At 42.2% G+C, this 20007-nt stretch overlaps 1 long non-coding RNA gene across 1 annotated transcript; it reads right to left on the reverse strand.

Moving 5' to 3' along the window:
* Positions 1-148: 148 nt before the first annotated feature.
* Positions 149-19296, reverse strand: LOC109308624. The gene is made up of 3 exons (XR_002100656.1): positions 19286-19296; positions 14994-14996; positions 149-216 (listed from the first exon to the last, which is right to left on the reverse strand). It is a non-coding gene; the product is annotated as an uncharacterized LOC109308624 (long non-coding RNA).
* Between the last annotated feature and the right edge of the window lie 711 nt (positions 19297-20007).

Raw genomic sequence — 20007 nt, forward strand, 5'->3', positions numbered from 1 at the left:
TCCACCACACTTCATGATGTGTTTCATGGTGTCTTGTTGTAACAGGGAACCCTAGCTCTGTTACTAAGAGGCAGGGCTGCCCCTTTAAGACCCAGGTCTACAGGTATACCAAGTACCAGGAGGGTAGGGGTTAATAGTTGAACCACCCAGGCCGGTAGCCCAGAGACAGAGGGTCAGGCTTCCATTAGACAGGCATGGGGATGGACTCCTGTCACACTTGTCTTTATAAAAATATATAAATGTATATGTGCTTTCCTATATAAATTCTATAGTACAATATGCTGCAAGATATAAAATATATGAATGTTTGTGCCTTCCTATGTAAATTCTGTATTATAATATGCTGCAAGATACTATAAAAATAAAAATATATGAATGTATGTGCCTTCCTGTATACATTCTATAGTATAATATCCAATATAATTATGAAATTGAAAATAATAAATCAATGAATATAATAATAAAATAAAAGGGTCGAGAAAGAAAGCAAAAGGTATTGCAGAATCCCACTTGCTAGACTAGCAAGTAGGAAATCAAATCAATGGTAGTCTTTGTTGTGTAATGCTCCTGAGCTTCTGGAAGATAGTAACTGATCTCAAGGCAGAAAGCAGGCCAGTTCAAATCAATGCTGCCTTTTTTGCTGTTTTTCCATCCCTCACCTAGAACACTGGGGTTGGAAGGGACCTCAAGGAAGGATCACAGTCACTGGCTAGCTACATAGTCAATATGAGAGCAGTCCTTCCCCACCTCTTCCCCTTGCTCTCCTTACTTTCTGTTTCCCTGCAGGCAAGCCCAGCTTCAGCTTGAAACTTGAAACATTTCAAAACTTCCAAAATCTTTCAACTGCCCTCATTTTGTTTCAAAGCTGTTTTGAAGCCATTCGTTTCATTATGATTTCAATGTTTCAAGCTCAAAATAAGTCAAAACAGTGTCAAAATGAAACAGCTGGTGAAATTTTGCACAGCCCTAATATATTATATATGTAATATATTGTTTATTTTACATACTCTATACACACACACAAACAGCTATAGTATAAATGTGTATGTACGTGTGTGCATGGCATTTATTATAGGATTAAAATTTGTATTCCTAATGACTTCCAGTGCAGTACTTAAACAGCTGTATATATAAGTTACAGGAAAGATAATTGATATCTTCCAAAGTCAAAGGCATCTCTTTTGCAAAGTTTGTTTAAAATCTTCCAAAGGCAGGTATAGGGCAAATAGCAACTGTTTGAAGTTCCATTTGCATGCCTTTGCCAAAACACCTTAGCTCTACCCTTCAGTGGGCCTACTAGTTCATTCCTGGACCTATCTTGAAATAGGGATATAGTACTCAGCAGTGAATTGTCCCAAACACTGTGACTTGTGTGGTGGTTTTATGATGCAGGGCACTTCAATTGGAGGTTAAATTTTCAGCCTGGTAAACTTCTTTCAAACTGACCTAAGACAAGAATCAATTCTCATTCCCTGAGGTAAGTAAACAGAAAAGTTGCATCTATTCTATTCTGCTGCCAAAATGGTCCTTGAGGACCTGTTGCAGCCAAATACTGTTCCTGTTTATACTGGTGCAAATCCGTTTCCTGTTTATACCTGGATGATTGGAAAAGGGCAAATTTAATGCCCATAGTTAAGAACTACAGACCAATCAGCCACAGCTCAGTCCCTGGAAAAATCATGGAACAGGTCCTCAAGCAATCTGTTTCTAAGCACTTGGAAGACAAGAAGGTGGTTAGGAACAGTCAGCATAGATGCACCAAGGGCAAGTCATGCCTGACAAACCTGATTGCCTTCTATGATAAGATGTCTGGCTCTGTGGATGCAGGGAGACCAGTTGATGTGGTAGACTTTGATTTTAGCAAGGTTTTGATACTGTCTCCCACAAAATTCAGACAAGCTAAAATAATACAGGTTGGAAGAATGGAATATAAGGTGAATAGAAAACTGGATGAACCATCAGGCTCAGAGGGTAGTCATCAATGCCTCAATGTCTAGTTGTCAGTTGGTATTAAGTGGAGAGCCCCAGAGGTTGGTCCTGGGGCTGGTTTTCTTCAGTATCTTCATCAATGACCTGGAAGATGGCATAGAGTGCACCCTCAGCAAGTTTGTAGATGACATCAAGCTGGGGGGTCTAATAGGTACGCTGGAGGGTAGGGTTAGGATTCAGAGAGACCTAGACAAATTGGAGGATTGGGACAAAAGAAATCTCATTAGGTTCAATAAGAAGAAATGCAAAGTCCTGCACTTAGAATGGAATGGTCCCATACACTGCCACAGGCTGGGAACAGACTGGCTGGGCAGCAGCTCACCAGAAAAGGACCTGGGGGTTACACTGGACAACAAGCTGAATATGAGCCAGCAGTGTGCCCTTATTGCCAAGAAGGCTAACAGCATACTGGGCTGCATTGGTAGCAGATCTGCATTGCCAGCAGATCAAAGGAAGTGATTATTCCCCTCTATTCAGTACTACTGAAGCCACATCAGGAGTACAATGTTTAGTTTTGGACCACCCACTGCAGAAAGGATGTGGACAAATTGGAGAGAGTCCAGCAGGGGGAAATAAAAATGGTAAGGGGGCTGGGGCATTTGACTTGTGAGGAGAGGCTGAGGGAACGGGGCTTATTTAGAGAAGAGAAGAGAAGGCTAAGGGGAGATTTAATACTAGCCTTCAATTACCTGAAGAGGATTGACAAAAGCCACTCCACATAGTGTTTCCCAGTAACGTCTCCAATGGTCAAGAGCTCCTAAATCGACAAAAATGCCAAAGTGCACAAAAATAAAGCTACGGTCATCATTTTTGTCTTATGAAAGACCTATCTGAGGGGTGGTTCCAAAGAGGATGGAGCTAGACTGTTCCCAGTGATGGCAGGTAGCAGAACAGGGGGCAATGGTCTCAGGTTGCAGCAAGGGAAGTTTAGGTTAGGTATTAGGAAAAAACTTTCTCAAATAGGAGGATAGTAAAACACTGGAACAGTTTACCCAGAGAGGCTGTGGAATCTCCATCCTTGGAGGTTTTTAAGAGCTGGCTCAACAAAGCCTTGGCTTGGATGATCTAGTTGGGGATGGTCCTGCTTTGAGCAGGGGGTTGGACTAGATGACCTCCTGACGTCCCTTCCACTCTAATTGTTTATGATTCTTTGATTCTAAATCCGCTGACAAAGATTGCACCTGTGTAATAAGAAAAGAACTTGGCCTATAACATATGCACTGTATGGGCATCTCCCCATGAGTGGGAATGTGTGTTCCTCCGGGACAACTAGTAGTGGCACATATTTGTCCATCAGGAATGTCCCTGGAGCCTTACCTGAGTCCTGGGGGCCTCCCAGGACTCCAGCAGCGGCTATACAGGTGCACAGAGCCTGGGCGGCAGCTCGAGCATGGCTCTGGCCAGCCAGTGTCTGTTTTCAGGCGATGCATGTTACTACCACATACACTGCCCTGCTTTTTTCTGGTGTGGGTTTTTTTGACACCGGGATCTCCTAGTGTCAACCCCCCCCCCACCACGCTGCTGATGAGCAGTACGGTGAATGCCTGCATGTGTGGCACTAGTGGTTTGTGGCACCACAGATGGGTCTGCGGCACCACAAACCACACTTGCATGCTCATAGGGACACGCTGTATGTGGCATAGGCTAAATTCTCCAATCTTTATCCTTAGGCAAAGCTCTGGCTGCAGCTCAGAGTATATAGTGAAGAAACAGACAGAAAAAAGGAGAATGCTTTTTGTCAGATCCATATATATGAGCAAATTGCTCATTTCTCTTCTGTATTTTAACCAAATAAAACCTACAAATATACATTTATTTTGACTAAACACTTCCAGAACTAAAGTATTTTTGGAAGTATCTAATATATGTGCATGAGGTGCCAGTCTGTTAATATTTTCTTCAACATGGATTTGAATGTTTTGGTATCATCTTTGCCAGTTTGTGCAGCATGTAATACCCAGATGGTAGCAGTTTAAGCTGAAATTCCATTATAATGTAGGATTGTGAGAAATATTTCAGTTGTCTCAGTTTCTTCCATGTCCCTCATCTAATTTTTATTCCTATGTCTCTTCTCATTTTATCTTTTTAGTATGACATCTTTAGTTCTTATGATCATTGCAATAAGTTGGCAATGCTCTAGACTTCTAAGTTACATCTGTAAAATTATCAGTAGTTTTACCTATGAAAAGTTTTTTGCATTTACATTTTAAAAATCAATAGAGAAATATAAGTATACTGCAAATCTACAATTTTCAAATACCAATAACTATTTGAACTATATTATTTATTACTATAATACCAAAGGGCTCCAGCCAGAGAACAAAGTTAGAATTGTGCTAGGCACTGTTTATCAGTACAAATATAACTATATAATGATCTAATTTAAAAAAATAATAATTTTAGGGCTCAAGTGCCAATACTCAAAAGCTATGAGTTATGATTTTATGTAAAAATGTAGGGTTTTTTTAATGATGTCAGCAGATCATCTGCATAATATTTTGCTTTTGTATTGAACTATTTATTGGCCTGCCCACTAACGATTGTAAACTCCATCTTTAAAATACATGTCCTTTGCTGTTCACATAAAAATCTATTTCTAAGTCACAAGTTCTCTTCACAAGTTACTAGGATGCTTCTGGTTTTTCTGCAACTGTTCTATTCCTATAAACTGACAAACTTGGTTGACAGTGTCAGATCTTTTCTTTCTGATGCTGTGAAGGCCTGAAGGAAGCATAATTAAGCAGAGTAAGATAGTTAGCTGTGTTATTCTGAGGTCAGGCAGAAGGAAGAGCAGGTTGGCACCATAAAGATGTTCAGTACTTTCTGAAAGTGTAACTGCACTGAACTGTCCTGGGAATTTTCACTGAAAACACAGTAACCCCGAATACAGAAAAAGTGAAATTTGCTGTCACTTGAACCAGCCTATGCTTGGTCTTCATATTGTAAAAGATAAAAAGCAGGAGAAGCTGCAGTGCAGGTGAGGTAAATTAAACAGAACAGTTAATGTTGCAGAGCAGGAATCAGGAGAATTACTTCTTTTCTTTTGTTCAGTGGAACGTTTTTGGTTACCTCTGCTCCTGGGGCCAAAGTCCTGCCAGATTCTGTGTTACCTCTGCTCCTGACCTGGCTTTTGCTGGGATTCTTTGCACATTTTCAATACTGCTGAATTCCAGATTTTGCTGAAGAGAAAGCTCACATTTCAGTGGGAGGTCTATAAAAGAAGGATATGAGGGGCCCTGCTACTGTAGAAACATACGGTGACTGATTTCCCCGATGACACGTTTACGCTGCTGTAGCAAGGGGAAGGGTGGGGGTGAGAGGGGCAACTGCTTCGGGCACTGAAGCAAAGGGGCTTCAACAGGTGATGCCCAGCCAGGGCAGGGAGCAGGACAGAGCCACGAGTGGCTCATTTTGCGGGATGCAGAGACAGGAGGGCAGCTCCCACTGCTGTGCGCACTCCCAGGCAAGCATGGCAGGGGTTGGAAGGATGCGTGTGCATGGGGAGAGGGTGGGCTGCTACTGCAGGCTTTTCCCCTGGTACCAAACTTCCTTGCCACTGCACTGCGTGTTTACCTTCTTTGGCAAATACTGAGAAGGAATAGTGTGAATTTGCTGACTTCATAAAGTATCCTTCCTCCATCTCAGAAGTGAAGATAAAATGTAAACAAGTTACCTATTGCATTCCATCATGTAGTAGTATATGATGTAGATCATGTAGTATGGATTTTTCTCTCTAAATTTCTTCCAATCTTGCATTGTCTTATTGACTGTTGTGCTGTGTGCTTGTACTATGAACAAATCTGAAGTATTTAATGTCTGTGACTAATATCCCCTGCATCCCCTATTCTAATCCATGCTGTAGAGGAGAGTGATAAAGATGCCCTAAGTGGCATGGGGTAATCTCATGGGGTAATCACTTCCTGTGCCAGAACTGGTGTGGCTGCTTTCTCCCAGCTCAACCACAGGAACTAGGAAAGTCAGTGGATGAGGCATGGCTACAAGTGCCAGTCCTGAGGCAGGCCCTGAGATTCGTGAAATGCAAGGATTGCATACAGTGGTGTTGGGTGGAACTCTGATGGTTATTTGATAAGTATAAATGAACTAGCTAAGGAAGCTCTTGTATAGCAATGATTGCTGTAAAAAAAAATGAAGATTTTTTTCCCCCAAAAATGTACAGTAGTGAGTTCTCTAGTTGTTTCCAAGCAGGCAACTGATAATCGGATTAAGAAGGCAATAGGTACATAATGAATTCTTTGTTCAAAAGCCATTTAAGGATCACCACTGTAGGCAATACAATTTACAATTTATTGTTGAAGTTTTAGCAAGAATTGTCTGCAGGCAAATAACCCTGTGGGGCTGCAGTATTGAACAGTTTTAGCTGATTTTTTTGGTATAAAATGTAGAATATTATTTTTATAGTTGTGATCCTTTATTTGCCTGTGAAACAGACTGTTTAAATATGGGTCATCCAGTACTGTCTTAATTAAAATAGAAGAGATGAGTACACAGAAAAGAATGAGAGAATACAACCCAGGTATTTGTACTATAAGGATCAAATCACACGTTCAGTGATTTGTGTGACAACATGGTAATCATGAGAGTGAGTTGTAAGCAGTTTGTAATGTTACCAGAAGTCTGAGGATGGTGTGTCATCTTATTCAGTTTTTCTTTAACTTCTGCTACCTTGGTGATTTATTATTAATTTATTCCAATAGTTTTGTCTCCTGATTTTTTTATTCCTGCAGTATTTGCCAAAGAGATTTTGTTTTCATATTCTATCATCTAGGAGGGGCAACTAGCCATGGTTGCTGTTATAAGGCATGTGTGCAGAAAATAGCCTGCATCACCCCGCTCTACCAGGTGGCGTGCCACTGCCATGAACCTGGCATGGTAGGTGCCAGGTTCACTTGTCCACTGTCCACAGGTTAACCTGTCCACTCTCATATGCCTGTCACAAGCCTTTAAATTATTCAGTGCAAAAAGATTTCAACCAGTGGACTGATTGATTTCCAGACAGCTCTCAGAGGCTGTACGGTCAAGGGACATGGTTGTCATGGGTGAACTAAACTACCCTGACATCTGCTGGGAGGAGCAGTTAGCTAGATCTAACTCTTCACGTAGGCTCTTAACCTGCATGCCGGACTTTCACCTAACACAGGAGGTATATGGTCCCACTAGGGAAAATGCCTTACTGAACTTGGTCCTGGCTAATTTGGTGGGGGATCTGCTGACACAAGGTAACCTAGGGGACAGTGACCATCACTTGATTGAATTCACTATCCGGTGTAGGGTGGGAAAGAACCAGTATGGCAGATGTGCTCGACTTCAGACAGGCTAACTTCAGTGTGCTCAGGAGATTAGTTAGTGAGGTACTGAAGAACAGGAGATTGGTGAAATAGGAGTCAAGGAAGGGTGATTGTTCCTCAAGGGAGCAATCCTAAAGGTGCAGAAGGAGACAATTCCATTGCACAGGAAAGGGGCCAAAGGGGCCAAGAAATCCTCTTGGCTGAACAGAGAAATCCAGGAAAGCCTAGGGGCAGAAAAAGAGGCATATAGGCTGTGGAAGCAGGGGGTAGCTACCAAGGTGGAGTATACCTACTTGCCCCGCATTTGCAGAGAGGCAGTCAGAAAAAGCAAAGCAGAAATGGAACTTAGGCTGGCAACAAAAATTCAAGACAACAAAAAGTCCTTCTTCAGGTATGTAGGGAGCAAAAAGAAGGCACAGGGTAGCATAGGACCCCATAGGACAAACTAGGGCAATTAGTGACAGATGGGGGGGGACAAGGTTTAGCTCTTACATGAGTTTTTTGCCTCAGTGTTCCTGAACTCAGATCAGGACAAATCTCCCAATTGGGTCATAGGTACAAAAGGGAAACCAGTTCACCAACTGTTAGCAGTGATTTAGTGAAGAGATGCTTGGAGAGGCTGTATGTGTTTAAATCAGCTGGACCAGATGATCTTAAACCAAGGGTGCTGATGGAATTGGCCAGTGTCATAGCAGAGCCACTGGCATGGCTATTTGAGCACTTTTGGTTCTCAGGTCAGATCCCAGAGAACTGGAAAAGGGCCAATGCGGTCCCTATTTTCAGGAAGGGGAGGAAGGAGAATCCAGGTAACTATAAACCGGTTAGGCTCACCTCTATCCTTAGGAAAATCTTTGAAAAAATTATTAAGAATCACATTTGTGGGAGTCCAGTGGGAAAAGCAATGCTAAAGGGCAACCAGCATGGATTCATAGCAGGTAGATCCTACCTGACTAACCTTGTTTCTTTTTATGACCAGGTCACAAAATGCTTAGACACAGGAATCGAGGTAGATGTCATCTACTTGGATTTTAAGAAGGCCTTTGAATACGGTACCTCATTCTATTCTCACAGATCAAGTGGTCAGCTGTGATGTAGATGATTACACGGTCAGGTAGGCAGCAAATTGGCTTAGGGGTTGCACCCAGAGGGTGGCGGTGGATGGGTCGGTATCAACATGGAAAGATGTGGGCAGTGGAGTCCCACAAGGCTCAGTCCTTGGACCGGTGCTGTTCAATGTTTTCATCAGTGGCTTGGATGAAGGCATGGAAATCACTCTGTCCAAATTTGTAGATGATACCAAACTACAGGGTAAAGTGAACACACTGCATGGTAGGGAACGAATCCAGGCAGATCTGGACAGGTTGGAAAAGTGGGTGGAACAGAATAGGATGCAGTTGAATAAGGACAAATGCAAGGTGCTGCATCTAGGGGAGAAGGAATCATTCTTACAGAAGTCCATGCTTACAGGCTGGGGGATGACCTTCTCAGCAGCACAGCAGCAGAAAGGGATCTTGGAGTCATAGTTGACTCCAAAATGAACATGAGTTGTCAATGTGACAAAGCAATTAGTAAAGCTAACCACACTTTGTCATGCATTAGTGGGTGCATAACAAATAAGTCCAGGGAAATGATACTTCCCCTTTATGTGGCATTGGTCAGGCCACAGCTGGAGCATTGTGTCCAGTTTTGGGTGCCACACTTCAAGAGGGATATGAACAACCTCGAGAGGGTTCAGAGGAGGGCCACTCCTAATGTTAGGGGTCTACAGGCAAAGCCTTATGAGGAGAGATTGAGGGCCCTGGATCTCTTCAGCTTCTGCAAGAGAAGGCTAAGAGGTGATCTTGTGACCAGCTACAAATTTGTGTGGGATGGGGCAATAAGGAATAGGAGATGCTCTGTTTACCAGGGCACCCCTTGGAGTAACTAGGCCACAAACTGATGGAAAGCAGATTTAAGTTAGACATCAGGAAGAACTTTTTTACAGAGAGGGTTGCCAGAATCTGGAATGGGCTTCCAAGGGAGGTGGTGCTCTCTCCCACCTTGCAGGTCTTTAGGAGGAGGTTAGACATGCACCTGGCTGGGGTTGTCTAACCCCAGCACTCTTTTCTGCCCAGGGCAGGAGGTCAGACTCAATCTGCTAAGGTTCATTCTGACCCAAACATCTATTAATCTATGATTACAAACTGCTGAACCCAGTGGGGATACGCAGGTACGTTTACACCTATTAATATGTTTTCAAGATCAGATTCTTTACTTGTGTATGCTTGGGCACAAAGTGGATATAAAACTTTGTATGGCTTTGTATAAAAGAGGTATTATAAAACAAGCAGTGGAAGTTTTGCCACTTTTTTCCATGACAGTAGGATTGGGACCATAAATTGCATTTCTCAAGCTTTTGCCCCTTCTCAGTTTTCCAGTAAGAAGTACCTTGAAGTGTTTACCAGAGATTTCATCTCTGGAAAACTCCTCTTCCCAGTCTTGTGAACTTGTCATTTGCCTTTTAGGAATAGTTCAGGACAGATGGTGAGTGAAACACTATGCCACTCTGCGAACTTCAAACTGCTGTAAAGGAGTTGTCCAGCAAAGCTGCTCATGAGTGATATAAGATTTTGTTGTGATTGACCAAGCTTGCCAGCTTGCTGGGTAAAGCCAGGTATGGAGCTGGGGGATGCAGGGGTAAGGGTCAGAAACCAAGCTAGGGCAGGTGCCAAGAATCAGAAACCTAGTTACCAAGTCCAAAGGGTAATCCACAGGGTGAAGTCCAAGAGTAAGCCAAGCTTGGATCAGGAATCAGAAACAGATCTGCAGGTCTAATCCAGGAGGCCCAAAGGCCTAAATTCAGGAGCAAGCCAAAGGAATGATAAGGAGCCAGGGAAACCAGAGATGCTGCTTGTGTGGGAGTTGCTCAGAGACTAAAGACCAGGGTTTTTTTGTACAGCAAGGCTCAGATTCTAGAGGAGTTCCTTAAACGAATCTCTAGAACCAACCAAAGCAAAGGGCCTGGGGACCAGCTGGCCTTGATTAGAGTAACTGGGTCGGTGCACTTAACAAGGTCTGCAACCAAGGAGCCTGCCTGAACGTTACAGAACTGACCCAAGGTGTAGTGCAGGAGCCGTACAGACTTGGCAGCTTCTGATCCTATAAGTTTCACTTGACTCTGGTGGTTTTTGTTCATATCAAATACATTTTGCCTGTCCCACTAACTACTTTAGCATTAAAGAGGAAACTCAAGAGGCAACTGATGAATGTAGGTACTTAAGCTATCTATCATTAATCTTGATTTCAGGAGGTGTAGCAGAACCAAAAGGTCTTTCAGTCTGACCAAAATGTCAAAAATGTCACAAAGTAGTAAACAAGAGTAGTATTTCAAAGGTGTTCTCCATACTGTGTTCTTTGCAAAATGTTCCTTTTGTGGGTCAATGAACTGCTCTTGGGTCACAAAAAAGATTTGTCTGAAACTTTTTTTTTTGTGGTAAATCTGCACCTTAATTTTGGTGCCTTGCCTATTGTTGGTGGCTCTTAAACCATTGTTTGATCAACTCTATGTTGATAGCATCAACAGGATTGACATAAATCAGGGGCACCCAACTTTCTGGCCCCGTGGGATGAATGCCATGGGATCAGTCCCTGGGGTTGATCTAGAGGCCTGATCCTGCGTGCCCAAATGCAGCTGTGTGCTGCCCTCATCCTGGCCTGAACTGGGTAGGCACCACCCCTATCTAGCTACATGCTGCCCCAACCTGCTGTGTGCTGCCTTGGCCTCATGCATCTGGTACTGACCAGACACAGGTGGGACCTGGCATGCAAGGCCATGTTGTCCAGCCTGTGAGACTCTCCATGAGTCCAGAAATTTGGCAGTAGAGGAGCAGCAATTAATGCTGCTAGTGCTACTGCACCGCTAAATTTCTGGACCCTTGGAGAGCCCAGGGGGCCAGATGACATAGTTGCAGGGTTGGATTTGGCCCATGGGCTGGGGGCAGAGCATCTCTAGCATCAAGTTTTGTTAGACCTTGCTGTGAAGTAAGATATGTAAACTCTAAATAGACTTCCATAACACCTAGGGGCTGGAAGGCTTTTTGCAACTGGGTGAGACAGGACTACTTGCCACTAGAGCTGTGTGGAAAGTTTTATGAATAGAAGGAGGGAAAGCAGTTCAGGAGTGTTTAGTTAGCTACATTGTGGGCAGGCAGAGTTTTTGACAGAAGAACCAATTTCAGTTTAAGTGGCAGTTTGCTGGGCTATTGCAAGGCAGGGGAGACACCTTAAAAAGGGGGCATGGTCAAAATAGAGTGTAAGAGACCAGGGCATAGGTAGTCTGGCCTAATGGTTAGGCCACTGGGGGAAAGTAAGGCCTGGGATTGGGTCAAAGGGCAGGAATCTTAGAGAGATCCAGAAGTAGAGTCTATGACAAAATGCAAGGTCAAGTTCCAGGTCTCAGATGCTGAGTAACAGTCTGGGGGGCAATCCAAAGGGCAGAGTCTGAAAATAAAGCCAAACTGGGGTCAGGAGGCAGGAAACTGAACTTCAGGAAAATGGAAAGCCAAAGTCCAGAAATAAACCATAAACCAGGGTCAGGAACCAGGAGGTTTGCCACAGCAGAACTGTTAACTCAGGGGCAGACCCAGGGCTCCAGGGGGTGCTGATTGGAGAGGTGGTGCTCCTAGCAGCCAATAGGATGCTTGCTGCTCCTCAACTGGGGCAGAGTTCATCAGCTGGGGCTTGCTGCAGGTATAGTTGTTGCGGTACCTGATTCAGGCTGGCCTGCTTGCTCAGAGTCCCTAACAGCAATGAGCCCAGGCTGGTCTGCCTGATCCGTGCCCTTGAAATAGGGTAATGCCAAAGACCAGAGCCCTGTGTAGCAAAATATGTGCCTAGTGCCTGTAGGTGGAGGAACAAACTTATTTGGGGGTCAGAGCATGCATGCACTCTGCCTCCCCCCCCACACAGCAGGTAAGTCTGTGAGGGAAGGGACGTGGGGAGGGAGTAGATCGAGGCCCCCATGGTGAGGGAGGTAGCAGAGCACAGGCAGGGGCTGAGGTGAATGGGGCCCAAGCTGGGCCAGGTGAGGGGACAGTTAGAGCCCAGCCAGCTTGTCCAGGGGTGTGTGTGAGGGGGGCTCCCAGTGCTGTGTGCACCCTGGCAGAGGCCCAGGGGCATGTGTCCCCCACCCCCCCCCGATCTGGGTGCAGGGTGGAGGCAGCTACTGCACTTTTTCTTTATTTCGTATTTGTTTGCTTTTTTATTTAAAGGCAGAGCTGTGTGGCATTGTGGTGCCACAAACTATGCCTCACTCATTTACTTTTTTTCTTCATGCACCAGATTCTCTTAATGCAGCAATGCAGTCAGGGCTGCCAACCCAAGAAAAAAAAAATTCTACTGACAATCTGCAAACTGTTTACTGACTTATGTTTAACATGTAATTTACAGTTCATTATATGTACCTTTCTGCAAGGCCCTGAATGGTAATGACAAGGGTGGGGTTCAATGCCAACAAAAGTAAAAATGTTTGGTTGTCAGTAAAAAGTTTGCAGATTGTAAGTAAACAACATTTTCATGGGTTGACAGCTCTGCTTCACTGCAATATTATACAACACGTTGTCCCCATCCAAGGGTTCCCCTATTTACCCCCACACTGATACCCCTGACTGCAAATCATAAAGTGCTGCCCTCACCAACCCCACTCCCTCTGTCTTGGAATGAGTCCCCAACCAATATCTCTTCCCCTCCCTGCCTGCAGCTCTATCCTGGCTGTATATCCCCCTCTACCTTTGAGATGAGCAGCTGTTAGAGGGACGGGAGAGCCAAAGGGACAATAATGGCAGCATATGGGTGGGGAGGAACATGAGGGGCAACTCAGGCTCCAGTGAGACACAAAGTCCCTGATAAGGTCTTCCTGCAGAGAGCAAGTTCCTGCTCAGACACCAGATGACACTGCTATGCTTCGTCCATCTGTCAAGCTCATTGTTGTTTAGTTTTTATGGATGAATCTAGTTTTTATGAACTTTATGGACAGACATTTTTGCTGTATTTTTTAGGGGCTGCCTTTAAATTTATATACAGTTGCCAACCCTGAATGTAGAGTGGTCCAGAGTCAATGCCAGTAAGCACTCCTGAGATAGAGATCTGATATCTGCTTGGTGGCATATGTGAAATAGGTTGGAAGTCTCTCTTTTTAGTAGACAAAAGTCCACATTGCTAGAAACTACATTCACAATAAGTTTAGCAGAGCCAAAGGATGAATGAATGGTTGTGATTTTCTTTGTCATCTGTCTAACACATTGGAAAGCAGTGGTGCGGAGCTCCCAGAACATCTGCCTATGCTGTACCTGTTCTGTGACTCTCAGTTTCTAAGTGCTGTCAGTTGAACGCATGTCCCAAGCACCATATTCATTTCAAGTAGGAACTCCGCTCCCATGTCAACTGCAGTGACAGTTTCACAGATGCAGAGAGTTGAATAGTTAAAGCAAATTACAAAGCTGTTGACAGGACTGCTGATTTTCTTCTCTTTCAGGTCATGGCTGGCTGGATCTCCCCTTCTCTGTGAACAATACCATGAAATAGACATTTCTAATCAGTCAGATCTAGCCCCCATCAATAGCAAAAAAGCAAAGGCAGTAGCATCAGCAATTAGATAGCTTTCTGTTTGTCAGTCTGCTGGTATTTTTAGGAAGCTGATGGAATTTGGCTTGTCATATAATGTGCTGACTCCACGCCAAGTGTCAGGTCCCTTGACCAGCAGCCCAAGTCCCTCTACCAACTGTTATCCTCCCTGGCAGAAAGCAGAATGCACTGGAGTCAGCAACTTGATGAAGAATTAACAGCATGCTTTAATTAAACAGCTCTATAGACAACATCTGTGAAAAAATTCATCAATCACAGAATGTTTATTATTGGAATTAAAACACCTCATAACTAATGCATAGATTTGCATTGATTACTATATGCTGGAAGGAACAAACTGTGCCAGGTTATTTGTCTGTGCATTAAGAACATCTCTTCTTGCTTTGCAATCTTTTTGCCTCCTGATTGCCAGTGAAAATTAAGGGGCTGATCAGCTCCTTTACAGAAAGGCAAGGACAATATTTGTATTAATGGGGGTTGCAACCCAAATGTAACATGGAAACCCAGACTGTAATTTACCACAGTTTCTGTAGGACTGGAAACAGTGGACCTGATTCTGATTTCAGTTACGCTTGTGTATATCAAAGGTAACTCAATAGAAAACCACTGTGAGATCAGAAAAGGGATTAGATTCTCTGTTCCTCTTTTAATTTGTTTTTTCTAGCTGTAATTCTATCAGCATTAGTTAAGTGTGTTTCTCTGCTTTTGAATAAGAACCGTTCTTTCTAGTAAGTGTATACTGTAAATGAGCTAGCATGGAAAGAATGTCAAGTGTACAAGGTTATATCTTCCAAACAGCATGGTTAACACTTGTGCAGTTGATGCAGTTGTGCATGCAATTATAACTGCAGAATGTTTGCCTAATTTTGAAGCAAGGTTGGTTGCCTAAGTGCTCATTTACTAGGACTTGGGCCGTATGAATGCAGGTAGAGGTATGAATCCTTCAGGAGGGATTTGTTCCATTTGCATAGCACCAACAGAGGCCTATATGCCATTTAGGTCCATGTAACGCCCTAAAAGTTGGTTGTGTATTGCAGTGAGCCAGCCATGAGTAGTGTGTTTCATCCTGAATGATACGGACTTTAACTGCCCTCTCCCCATCCTGTCCCCTTCCTCCACCCCCCGCAACTGTAATTCAGCGTCCCTTTTCTTTGAAGACCTAACACAAGGAGAGAGACCAAAGGACTGATTCCAAGGCCCTGGATCCATAATGAGCTCATGCAGACTTTTGTGTCCATGCTGCTGTGTTTCCAGGTTTGGGTGGGTGACTGGTTTGAGAGGCTTTTGGGATGCATTGCCATACTTTATCCCTGGACATAAACAATTTTTTACAACGTGATTTTGAAAGTGACAAATGGCTGGATTTAAATTACTGATCTTTTTTTTTTCTTGAAGATTATTGTGTCTGGGGGTTGGTGATGTAATATTTGCATTTGATTTAATTCCCAGGTGTGACCACGGATGTGTTTGTGTTGGGTTGAACTGTGATCTTATTTAACTCAGTAGTGCAACAGTAATGAACATGTCTGCAGAGAAGATTTATGAGTACCCTTTACATTCACAACACTAAAAATGGATAGTAAAAAGATAAGTTGTATAGATCTGAGTTTGTGTTCCTGCCAGTCAAGACATTTCTTCTTTTTAAATAAACACTTTCAATGAAGTTGATGTCTCATAACATGAGGTTACTCAACATGACATGACTGCTTTTTAAAATAATTTGTGCCACTTATAACTTAATAATCATTCCAGTGTGTAAGATACACAAGGAATTGTTGTGATAAATTTTCTTGAATATGCAAATACATGAGATACTCTTCGTTATAAGAACCAGCAAATAGGAAGTGTCAATGTACTAGTTAATGTTATGGCCCTTGGTATGGTCAAGGCATTTTGGACATAGCTGAGGTATGGAGAATGTATAAATCCAGCATCAGGGTTCAAATGAGACTCAGACTCTTGGGGGGTCTTTGGCAGTGGCAGCCGGAAGCCAGAAGGAACTGCTGCTGCCATTACCTAAGCTGCTTAGGAAGGCACAGGGCAGGCCAGGGTCTCTCATCTCTTATGTGGGGCTCATCCTCCTGACCGTCCTGTATTTTGAATCCTGACCAGCATAGGGGAAATTCTGGTCCTGTGTGTTAATTAAAGACTTTAGTGGGGTTCATCAGGATTGGAAGAATTCAGGGAGTAAGGTTTAACAACTTAAGCAGTTTCTCAATGTATAGAGCAATGGATTCCAGTCAGAAAAGTCTAAAATATTTTATCTTACTTTTGCCAGGTCATTTTCAACATATTGAGCATAGTTCATATTGTGAACCACCTGTCTAATGGGGAAATAAAGGGCTGTTACCAATGGGTTTTGAAGAGCAAATAGTTTAGGGTTTCTGCTTTATTTTCTGTTTTTTACCCCTCATAAAGGCTTGATCCTGAAATGACCATTGATTTCAATTAGAGCAGACTTGGGCAATTTCTTGTGCCAGTGAAAGCTTAACTGGACTTCTGAGTTTTTACTCTATTGTTGGCTCTGTGACACCTGTCCTGGTGATAAGGGGTGATACTGGAATGGTCAGGGCAGTGACTAAATGAGTTCTCTACATGCTGGAAAGCCAGGTCAGAAGGATAAAGTGAGATGTGAATTAGGACAAAGCACAAAATTCTTATTGGCCCTTTTAGGGTGCCTTCAATTTACATTTCAGCAGGCCTAAGTCTTGGGTGTTTAACTCCAGGACAGTGATTCAGAGACATTTAAGTGTCTAGACTCCCTACACAAGTCAAAGGGAGACTTAGGTGCCCTAAAGGGAAATTCAAGGACCTTGATTCTGTGTGGGGAGCTGTCTAGAAGAAATATGTGCCATAGAGATGTGTCTAAACTCTTGCCCCTCTGTGGGCCATGGGTACCCAATTAAGGACTGCACATTAGGTGCTACCAAACACTTTGGAAGGATCCAGAGTCTGGAGGATTGTTCTGAGGGTAGTAGGCAAACCATTGATCCTCTGTATCATGGTGTACATGTAAGAAGTCTACTCAGGTGCCTGATGAATCCGTTTGTGGCTGACAAGCCCAATTCAAGAGTGACACAGCTTGTTACAAGTTTCACAGATCCATATGTTGTCTGAGTTGGAGCCCAAGTTAAAAGTATACTGCTTTCTTCTTTCTTGCTTTGGGTCCATCGTCTAGAACCAAGTTGCTTCATGTAGGGCTGCATCCAGTGCTAGGTATTCCCTCCAGATTGTACAGGATTCTGTGAACTCGTTCCAGCTTTCTATGTTGATGTTGAACAACAGCTTCTAATTTTTGCACATGTTGTGGTACTGCCATACAGGGTGACCCTGCTTTCTAGAGCAGGCAAGCTTCGGGGTGGGTGGGGGCGTGGCGTGGAAAAGATCAGGCTCACGGCTTTTCTTGGGCTGAGCTGCTTTCCTGGGCTGCTGCCAGGCTGCCTATAGGGCTTCCTGCAGAGCTGCACGGAGCCCGCTGCTTCGCTCTGTGGCTGTAGAGGCAACAAACTAAAACTCAACTTTGCTGCGGCCCAAGTCATTTAAGGTGCATTACGCCACCAAATTTCCTACAGCGGCTGGCATTAATGTGCGATACACTGCTGACACGTGCAAAGACTAACACCATTAAAGCAATGCAAAAGCTTTTAGCCTGCTTTAAAGTTGTGCACAGATGCATCTCGTTTCGTCTATCCAGGGCCTATGCCTTTTGCCATTTCTTACCCAGTAGTAATAACAAACTTAACTTTAAATAATAATTACATCACATGGGTGTGCCGGGGATGTTTAGTTTGGTGAGTGATTAATCTGTACTGATTTCTTTCTTGAATAAGAATGTCCCACTTTGAAACTGCTCTGCCATGCATGCCAAGTACTTTCCCAAGTGAAATGAAGAACTTGATTTAGAGCAATTAATGGACAGCTCAGGTGTTCAGGATTTCACAGACATTGAGGTAAGAGTGGGGCATTAAAAGTATTGACACTTACTAGTCTGCAGTATCATTGTGGTGTTTGCAATATTTCTTCTATTTAAGAGTAGAAAATACTACAAGATCAGGAGCCAAGTTAACTGGTGTGGGTAGTATTTGTTTATTTATGTTTTTAAAAGCACCCAATGCATTATGAAAGTCTCTGTTATACATTTATTGTAAGACCCTTCTGACTCTCGTCTGTAATAGAGCTTTTTCATCTGATAGATATTAGTACATATTAACAGCAGTTGAATTTCAGTGTCAACTATGGAACGACCTATAACATAAGCTATAATAAACTAGATATTCTGTTTCAAAGTGGGCCCATGATCTGAGAAAGATGTTTAATCTTCTTTGCACTTAGAATTTTTTCAGATCAATTTTCTTAATCTTCCCTTTTTATTTTTTTAATTTTTTTTTACCAGAAGTTTGCTTTTGTAGGCTTCTCAGATCTAATTTTTTGACAAATCTCAGTTTACTGTGTCTAAGCTTCAAGTACAATATGGCAATTGCTTAGAGTCTCTGGCTTCTTATTTAAATGAAGAATGTATTTTTAAACCTTATCTTTATATTAAGTGCAATTTTACAGTTGCTACACAAAATTGAAACAATAGTTTAATTAAAATTTGAGATGTATGTATACTTGCATATTATTTTTAGTTACAAGACCTGTTTTTATGTCATAGTAAAGGTTCCAAGTATTTTCAAATGTAGTGTCTCTTTTAGGTATGAACTTGAACCAAAGTAAATGATTCAGCTTTAATTAATCCCATTAGTTATTGCAGTGCAACTGTGTGTGGAAATTAGCATTTCAGGATAAGTGTGGATAAGTGTGTTTGGTTATAACTTATATTTTTGTTGTTGTTGTTCAAAATGGGTCTGAAATGGGATGTGAACTGATTCTGACTTACCTTAATGTGTGAATAAAATTTGCTTCATTATTTTGTTCCAGATTGCTTTTAGACTAGCTTCCTATCCTAGATTGTTTTCCATCAACCTAAACTTGTCAAGATAAACACAAAAACAAGACAACCATAAATCAGTGATGAGTTAGTGAGAGGAGGTGTTATTGGTTGAAAACAATGATGGAAGAGTTTCTTGAAAAAATAATTTTAGTAAAATATGGCAGGAGACAAAGGAGGGGGTCTATGAATGGAATAGTGTGGTAGGAATAAATATGGTTAGCTGTAACTGGATCAACTGTATACTTGAAAACTGGGAAACGGAATAGAAATTGTAAGTTGTTATAAATTGGCTTCAGTTTGATATAATGGAAAAGAATATCTGCTTTATGTAATCTTTTTATCTTCCCTTTTAAATACATTTTAGCCGTAGGTGATATGAGAAGTAAGTCTTTGCTTTTTAACACATTTATCAATGCAAGTTTATTTCTGCAACTACAGCCTTTTTAATTTTGTCCTCTAGAGACACTTTATTGAGCCACTTGTTAAAATCTAATTGATTAAAGTTTTTCCAGTTTTGCAGTATCATCTTTAATGCAATGACTGTGAGATTAATTATCTATAAGTCTTTTCAATGATATTTCCATATTAACTTTACAAGCAGAGGATTTGAAGTTTATCTGGCTGTTAGTCATCCAATTTGGTATTTTAGCTATTTTTTTTATATGAATGAACAAATCTGTGACCTAATAAAGAGACATCTCTTTTGGGTTATGTTTGAACCATTAAGATGTCATAGTAAAAGTTGTGTTCTTTTTTGCTTTTACAGTAAGATATTGACTGTTGCTTTTTGTTTGACAACAGTATATCTTCAACAAATTTTCTGGACAAACTAAGTAAAGCTTGAATTTTCTGAGGGTTTTCAGTGTGTTAATTAGTTTCTGAATACTAACATAAATATGTAAACGTGTCTATATATGAATACATATATTATTCTCCTACTTGAGTCATTTACTCTAGTTATATTGGCTTCTGAAGAAGTTTCCAGTCCAAACATCAGTAACTGCTCTTTTTCTGAAGAAATACTTTCCAGGTGAGGGAGATTCTATTATTTGACCAATCTCCATTATATACTTCTTCTGTGACAATATTTTCTAGTGCACAAGACACTCTTATATACGAGATACCTCCTGCCCCCCCATAAAGGATAAAATTGTGGAA

The sequence above is a fragment of the Crocodylus porosus genome, unplaced genomic scaffold (genome assembly GCF_001723895.1).
Source record: "Crocodylus porosus isolate Cpor-Errol unplaced genomic scaffold, CroPor_comp1, whole genome shotgun sequence".
Classification (NCBI taxonomy): Eukaryota; Metazoa; Chordata; order Crocodylia; family Crocodylidae; genus Crocodylus; species Crocodylus porosus.